We start from the raw sequence: 8,708 nt of genomic DNA, 5'->3' as shown, positions 1-8,708 counted from the left end.
CACAGACACAATGCAATACTATGGGCCAAACCCAGCCCTGTCAAGAGTGTCTTCCACCAGTGTTGAGTTTGGACCTCTGCATTCAGATGAAATGAGGGATTAGGCAATGTGAGATGGGGGAGAAAAGATTAATTATAAACCATATGAAGATATGGCTATAATCACAGGAGGCTGCTGCAGGTTCAAACTGGTTCACCTAGGTAACTGTCCCCATTTGTGTGTGTGTGTGTGTGTGTGTGTGCGCATGTGAGAGACAGAGAGATAGCTGTATAATACCACAGCCACAATTCAAACCAGGATGTTTGACAACAGTCCTGCCTACTCTTCTGCTTAGCTAGTTGAACCAAAACTCAGCTTTTTTCATCTGGAATTTGTGTGGTGGAAACCAATGTGGTTTAGAAGACTGGGTTTGAGAATGAAAGCCAGGAACTCATGAGCAGAGCTGGGATTGATTAATTTATTTAGCAATTTTTCTCCTCTGCATGAATTATCTGTTAACAGAATTGATTCCTGCTGATTTGTTCATTATTTGTAACTGTACAGCGATCACTTCCTGGGAAAAGACAGCAGCCTAAGGGCTGTTCTCAAGTTATTTGTTTCTACTGTTTCTTTCACTGTTTGTTTTTTGTGTTATCTTATTGTCACATGAGTCACATCATGATGATTCTTCTTCCTGATTGGCTGACAGAAATTTTATAAGCAGGAAGAATCAAATCAGGGATTTGGACACGCAAACACTCCCATATTGAACCTTCACATGCCAAACCAAAGCATTCAAAAATCATGACTCAGGCCCTACATACCATGAGATTGGCACAAAAGTCATGTGATTCTAAAAAATAATAAATGTTGAGTACTTTTCATTTGCCTTCCTATTTTTGAGCTTTTAGGGTTCATGGTTTCAAGTGTCCTTCCACCATCATGAAAGCTAGAAACTTACTGAAAAAAATGGTAACTTAGATTTATATTAATCACTTGACTCCAAGATCTGGGACTTTAAGAAAACTATCAAATATCAGAAGGTTTGCAATACTTGGCAACATTGTGACACACATTCACACAAGTATTTGGGAGACTTTTGCTCTCAGTCATATACAAAATTATATATGGAAATTTGCAGACAGATAAAAAGGACTGTGAATGCCGTGGAAGCAAATGTTCATTTTCATTTGAATGCATGTTCCTGACTACTCTTTTGCACCTCTGCTTTTGAGTTTTAACCCCAGGTCTGTCACTGACTTGTGTGGCTTTGGAGAAATCAGCTTTTCTGTGTCTTACAAAATGGGGGTAAGAACACTTATAGGAGGTTTATGAGCATTTATTAGTGAATATTTGAATAGTTCTATGAAGATTTAAAGGGCAAAATATTATTATTGGTGTATGTAGGTAGGTATGTCTCTCTTCTGTATGCTGCCCCTTTAAATGGGAGGAGTCTTGTTGCTTCTCTGCTAGGTGGGGCTGGGATGAAGGCAGTTCAAGATGTCTGGGGTTGTGGAGTGAGTCTCACACACTGTGCTCTCACAGGGAAATTTTACATTTGCGTTTTTTTTCTTCTTTTGGTGTTTTCCTCAATCAAAAAAGAAAAAAGTCATTAAGGGTGAAAGTCTGCATCCCTCTTTGTCGTTGGATAGCATAATGTCTTCAGTAGTGATTCGTGACCTGAGGCACCTAACAGATCAAAATGAAAAAGGAATTCAGCATGTTTTCTTTCCAAAAGCATTCTGTAACTGTGCAAAATGAAAGTGACTGTCAGATTTTATAGCATGTTTATGTGATCATGTGACATTGAACTATTTCTACAGTTGAAAATGTCAGTGGTGATAAAGCAGGAATGTAGAAACACATCAACCTGCTACTGTGCCAGCCTGATCAGAATTGAATTCCAAAATACATAATTTGTATAATTTCCCCAAGGTTTCCCTTAGGTTGATTTACCTCCCGGAGCTCCGAAAATGTTAGGAAGGATAGTGTGGGAATTTTCTTTTGCGCTACTGCACTCTAATAATTCTAGTGACATTCTGGAGTTCACTAACTTTATAAAAAATAAATGCAGAACAGACCTGCGGGCTATCTGGCATATAAATTCAATTTTCCAGATAGTGGGCAAAATTGGGCTGGAAAACTAATGAGATCAACTTTCTTGTGAGATTTCCAGACATGCTGTCAAGTGGGTATGTCGTGAACAACTCTTCTTGCAGAATATTTTGGTTCTGGACAGTAAATTTGGCTTTGATTTGGTTTTTTGATAGATTCTCAGTTTATCTGAACCAGCTTGCCCATCCGTAATGAGAACTAGATAATTGAGGCCAAAGCATGAAATTGCTGCACCCGCAGAACTCCCACTGGCTAGGGTGGAAGCCTGTTGGCGGCAGTGACTGCAGAATGAGGTTCATGAAGCAGAACGGCTGCTTTAAAATATCTGCGTCCCCAAGCTTTTCAAGATTATTAGAATCATTCTATTTTTAGGCTGCGCTGCCCAATGACATCCTAGTCGTTAAAACAAGCAACAGGAAATACTGCCTGTGAGTCACCCTTTCGTCTTAGTGTTTTCCAAGGATTTTTGGAATTGCTTTTTAAAAAAAAAATGGACATTGACAAAAACAGCCGTATAAAGAGAGTTCAGTCTCCTGAGAGCTGGAATACTTTGGTCTAATTATTGGCGTGGTGTGGGTGTGGCTGGGTGACATTTAGTGGCCAGTGATATACAAGAGGTCATACTAAATAATCTGGTGGGCCTTAGACTTTTTGACTCCATGAGAGTGTATGGAGAAGAGCCCAACAATGACAGAAAGTGTGTGGTCTTGAAACATTTCCACGGCATAAGGGTTCTATCTGACATAATAAAAATAACGTATCTAGCAGCTCTATCATATTTCCTCTACAGCTTTTACCTGAGAGCAAGCTGAATTTTATCATCTGGTTGAAGCAAAAAACACTGGTTATGTGGGACGGGTGTTGCTAAATGCACAGATGTGCATGAAAAGTCTGCTGTTGCTTTGGGACCTACCCGGGTTTACCGTATACAAGGATTTATCACATGCTCACATCTGGAGTTTATACAGGGCTTTGACAAATAAATTAACAGTAGCTACCACTTAGCTGTGGTCCAGGGGCAGAAAGTAAACAGTTGTGGTGTACAAAGCTGGAGGTGCTTTAAGAGAATTTAGGACTCAGCATCATGCAAATGCACTCTGAACGTTACAAGAGATTTCCAGGCAGTGCATATTATAAAGTCAGAGTAAATAGATTTGCATGATTCCTTTGCAGTCTTATAAAGGCAGAGTTTACTAGAGCACATACAGATTGGGACACTGAAGACAATCACAACTCTACCACCTCTGATTCTAGAATCTTGAAACGGTTACGTTATCTTTCTGGGCAGTCTTCCATTGATTAAATAGTTCACAGCCATTAATACATTGTCACAGCTCCCCCACTTTGGCCCAGATCCTCAAAGGTATTTAGGCTCCCAACTTCCATTGATTTCAATGGACCTTTGTGATTAAAGATGGGTGAGTTGGTATGAATCAAATAAGAACTGCTCCTCACCCTTATCAAAAACTTAAACCAATTAAAAAAAAAACTTTTTGGTTAAATTTGTTTTTCTCCCTTTCATTTTCCTCTCCTTTCCACGTGTTGATTTTTGGCCAGAAGCAGAAGAAATGAAACCCCAAGACAGATGCCTCTCTAAGCTGTCTGAAACCAGAGAACACAAGAAATCTTGGGAGAGGACTTGTTCTCATGAGATTTGCAGTTTGCTTCCTGTGTGAGATTGGACAATTACATGTGTGACTTCAAATAAGAGAGTTTTGACTGTTGGAAAATATTTTAAATAAAAATGACAGTAGATTCTGACAGGTATCGGAGAATGCAGAAGCAGTATTGCCAACTCCAAGCATCCAAAAATAATGAACCAGACCCCCCCCCCCAAATGATATTCGTTTAAATATCATGAGATTTTTTTTAAAGTTGAGGTTCTTTTTATTTGTTTTCTGGCTTTTGGATCTTTAGGGTGCAGTTGGGTCACATTTTCAAGCTTTTCTTTGAAATTGAGAGCTAGAAACCTACTTTTTTAAGAGTGAAACCTGAGATTCTCATGAAATCACAGGTGACTCCAGGTGCTGAGATTTTGAGGAAAACATCAACTAGCATGAGGCTCCTCATAAAATCATGAGAACAGGCAATTCTGCAAAACTTGTCTGTCCCTTTAACTTCTCAGCCCACCCAATGTACATCAGGATGCGCACGCCTCCATCCCCAGCCTCTGCAAGTCATGCCCTTGCGACAGGTGCAGAGGCACTACCTGGGCCTAGTAAGGGTTAACACCAGCTCATTTGCCTCCTCCCATTACACAGGTGCTCAGGGACTGGCTGATTAAGAAGGAGAGAAGGAAGGTGGGGGGCTCCAAAGCGGGGGCCATACAGTGTTGTAAGTACTTGTGCTATCAGGCTGATGTTGGGAGGGTGCTTTTGAACAACCACAGGCCATGTGGGAATTTTGCCTCACTGCCTGCACTTCCCCTGTAGCTGCTGGTGGTGACTGTGTCGCACCTGCTGCAGGACTGGGTGGCACCTGTGTGCTGTGAGAGGGGCAGAGCCCTGGGCCAGCCTAGCTGAGCTGACCCTACCTTTCTCCCAAGCAACTCAGCAGTAGCTACCTCCTCTCACCACAGCACAGGATGGGATAGTTAATGGAGGTAGGAGGCTAGAACAAGCCACATCCTCTGCAGGAACCAGCCTGGGGGACATTTAGGGGCAGGGCTGGGGTGAAGGGCAGGGGAGTGGAGTCAGGTAGCAAGGACAGTGGACAATCCGGGAGGGAGAGTGGGGGAGAGAGGAGGCGGGGGGTGAGTTGGTACTTAGGGAGTGGGGCCTGTATTTTTTGTGTAGGCACATTGGATTTATATGGGAATATTCCCCCTGTAATTGTTGAACACATGCCAAGCCAGGGCGTGGAGAGTTCAAACGCCAGGAGACTAACCAAAAATGTGATTTATTTTTTGAAAATCGTGTGTGTGTGTGTGTGTTGGGGGGTTCTGATTTGTGATTTTTTTTTTCAGCCCTTGGGTTGGTGATACAGGCTGTGGGACTGGGTGAACTCCAGCTGCTGATCTGTCTGTGTGTACTATGTTACCTACCTTTGCTGCCTTAGTATATACACTAGCCCTTGAGGAAATGACCTGGCTGTCTGCAGCTGTCTGATTGTTTTTATGCTGGGTCACTTCACTAGCCAACAGTTGTAATTTATAAATGATTGTATGTCAGCTGGTGAGGGGGGAGTACGGACCCTGTTCTGTGGTTGTCAGTGGAGGGGTTAACCCCTTCCCTCTCGCTAGAGGAAAACTCTCAAGGGCTTGTCCTGAGCAGCAGGTTGGGTGTGTCTGGCCATGTGAGACAGTGAGCAAAGAGCTCTAGGGAAGATTTAGAGGGAAACTGGGGGAATTTTTTCCCCCCTCTGGGGAACTTGGCTGCTGTGAGCGGCCTTTGCTTTGCACGTGGCTGACACAAGCCTTGTGCCTTGACTCTGGCTCAGGAAGTCCAATTGTAGCTGACTGTCCTTTAAAGTGGTAGTATGTTCTTTATAGTTGCATTAGTAAAGCATGCCACAAAGGTGTTTTCCACACACAGGGGAAGCGCATTCTTTCCTGCTCTTAGTGGCCTGTCAGTCGAGAGACCTGATTCTCTATTCATGATTCTTATGATTTTTTTTTTTTTTTACAACAATCTGTAACCCACTTAACCCCCTCTTTCTGTCCTATGACTGCAGAGGTGTCAATGGGCCGCTCTACCTTGCATGGTCGCTTAGAATCTGTGTTAACTACTTATGCTAAACAATGTGTTCCACCTTGCATTTAGCTATCATGCTTGAGTCCCTTTCCAAAAGTGAAGAAGAGCTATATGTGGCTTGAAAGCTTATGTCTCTCACCAACAAAAGTTGGTGCAATAAAAGATACTACTTCACCCACCCGATCATTCTGCTCTAGTAACATTTTATTTTGCACTAGTGTAAATAACTGTGCAAACTTCAGAAAAGCAGAGAGTACAGTAAGCCCTTATACTTATCATGTACTACTTACATGTATGTGTAGAAGGAAGTAGTGTTTTAAGTTTAAAAAATGTGGAATAAGTCTATTTTTGTGTTATCTGATTTTATGTGCAAATTGCACCATGAACCTGCTCAAGATACCAGTGTGAATAGATGCTTCATTGGATTTCTTTGCAGTTCCTTTGTCAACAGGCATCACAGATGTTTAACCCACCCCATACTTGAAAAAGAATGTTTGTTTAAATAAAATGAATTAATAGTTGTAAATATTTGGAGGTTTGGCTAAACACCCAATCCGTAGGGCATCTGAACTTTGGTTTAGCCCAGCGGTTCTCAAACTTTAGAGACTGGGGGACCCCTATTTTGATTTAAAAATTTTCAGGGACCCTCAAGCCCCCCTGGTCAGCCCTGCCCTACCCCTTCTGTAAGGCCACGCCCCCTCCCTCCGTCACTCGCTCTCCCCCACCCTCACTCACTTTCACCAGGGGGTGAGGGGGTGCGGGCTCTGGGCTGAGAGTTTGGGTGTGGGAGGGGGTGAGGGTGCAGGCTCTGGGAGGGAGTTTGGTTGCAGGCTCTGGGCTGGGGCAGGTGGTTGGTGTGCAGGAGGGTGTGAGGGGGGTGGCGCTTACTCAGGCGGCTGCTGAAAGCAACCGGCACAGCCCTCTGATAGCAGCTCCTGGGCGGAAGGCGGCCAGGGGGTTTCTGCACGCTGTGCCTGCTCGCAGGCACTGGCCCCACAGCTCTCATCGGCCGCAGTTCCCGGACAATGGGAGCTGCAGAGACGGTGCTTGGGCTGGGAGCAGTGCACGGAGATCCCCTGCTCCCCCTCCAGGGCTGCAGGGACGTGCTGGCAGCTTCCGGGAGTGGCACAGACCCAGGGTCCTCACTCCTGCCCCCATCTGTTCCCTGGAGTGAAGGAGGGGTTGGGAGGGAGGTGGAAGAGTTGATCAGTGGGGGCGGGGCCCATGGACCCCCTGGAGTACCCTCAGGGACCCCCAGGGGTCCGTGGACCCCAGTTTGAGAAATGTGGTTTAGCCTACGGGTTAAACTTTTCACTGATCTAGCTCTGAGATAACTAGAGTTGCACTGGTGATGAGGCTGGCCCTGTAAGAAGAGGCTTTCTCAGGTGGTGAAACTTAGGATCCTGAGTCAAGAAGCGCAGAGGTGGCAGAATACCTTGGCGGAAGGTTTTGACTTGGTTCAAGAGATGAATGCAGGTTCATGTCCGTTCTTACTTTGTCCAAACCAATTTGCTTATCCATAGGAACAAATCTCATCAAAATAAGGTTCCGTTACTCTCTATTGTTGTTTTCTGGACTTACTGCACAGAAAGTAGCAAAATGTCCCCAGCTTATTCCCAGTATTTGTCTCCGTATTCTGTTTCTAATGGACATACACTCTGTGGATGACTTAAGCTTTATTTGAAAAACATTTCCATGCTTCCAGGGTCAGCTCCGCCCATATGCACGCAATTAATTTACTATGAATGTCACCATCCGTTGTTTCCCAACATAATCTTTGGAAAGGTTAATCATAAAATGAAAGAATGTGCCCTGGCTTCTGACACAATGCCCGACAAATATTTTCAACAGACCACCACTAAAGAAACACAGGTGTGGTCTTACTCTTAATGGATAATGTTGTATCTTTGGAGAAACAAAGATAGATTGAGAGCTTAACCCATTGGCTTCTTGTCTTCTTTTTTTTCTTCTTATTATTAAATTTCTATTTGTTCGGTCGTTGCTCACCCAGAATTCCCTGGAGGTGATCGTATTTCAGAAGGCTGAAATACTCTGGGCTTGGTTTTGAAAAATGCATGAAATACATTAGCTTCTTTCATGATGCAATAGGCTTTATCCCGGGGAATTCAAGATGATGATCAGAGTTGTAGTGGAAGCTCCATATTTATGTAATAAGCTTTAAACTGTCTTGGACCTTGAAATAAATGGCTTAAGGAATTAAAAAATCTCAGTGAAATGAGTTGTGAATTTCTGGACCTGATCCTGCAGCCTTCACTCAGGCAAATCTGCCATTGCAGTGTTTTTGTTTGAACTTAAGTCAGGAAAAAGGCACCTTTAAAATTCCTTTTCTATTTTTGCTTCAGAGCCAAATGGCCCACATGTATCTGCCTCTAGTATTTGGTGACTTTTATTTTAAAGCATTTACCCTTTTTTTTTCGTAGTGTTTCCTCCTTCAGTCTTGGATCTTGCAATTAATAGATGTTTTGCTTCTTGAGAAAGTAAGGTATGGGGAAATGGAACACTGTACTGACATCTGAGAAGCCTTTTGAGGCCTGATTCTGGCTTTGGACATGGCTTCTACTGAATTTTGTCGTATTGCTGTGCACTGTTAATAGTTTGCTTCACCCTAGAGGAGACTGCCTTTCAGGGGTTAGGATGATTCCTGTGTATAGAACCTATTGGCGTTGTAAGTTCATACAGCCCTGTTAAGTTTTTTGCAGTTATGTTGTATTAGAAAGATGAAAGCTCACTTGATTCTAGGTAGTGAGAGTTGCTAAATGCTCTCAGCTCCCTCTGTTGTTGGTGTTGAAAGCACTTAGCTTTTTGAAGGTTGGGACTATAGACTTTGAGGGCAAATATGAAGGACAAGGAAATACTTGTTATCTTAGCCTTTCTGCAGAAAGTAAAGCTATAAAATCTTCC

General features: G+C 43.3%; 1 long non-coding RNA gene across 1 annotated transcript in view; it reads left to right on the top strand.

The window, feature by feature from the left end:
* The first annotated feature begins 4,145 nt into the window (after positions 1-4,145).
* Positions 4,146-8,708, top strand: part of LOC135973835 (uncharacterized) — a 35,488-nt gene continuing 30,925 nt past the window's right edge. The window contains exon 1 of the long non-coding RNA XR_010590874.1: positions 4,146-4,696. This is a non-coding gene — a long non-coding RNA (uncharacterized LOC135973835). The remainder of the gene's footprint in view (positions 4,697-8,708) is intronic.

This window comes from Chrysemys picta, chromosome 10, assembly GCF_011386835.1.
Source record: "Chrysemys picta bellii isolate R12L10 chromosome 10, ASM1138683v2, whole genome shotgun sequence".
NCBI lineage: Eukaryota > Metazoa > Chordata > Testudines > Emydidae > Chrysemys > Chrysemys picta.
Note: the sequence above shows the minus strand (reverse complement) of the source record. Positions and strands in the feature narration are given on the sequence as shown.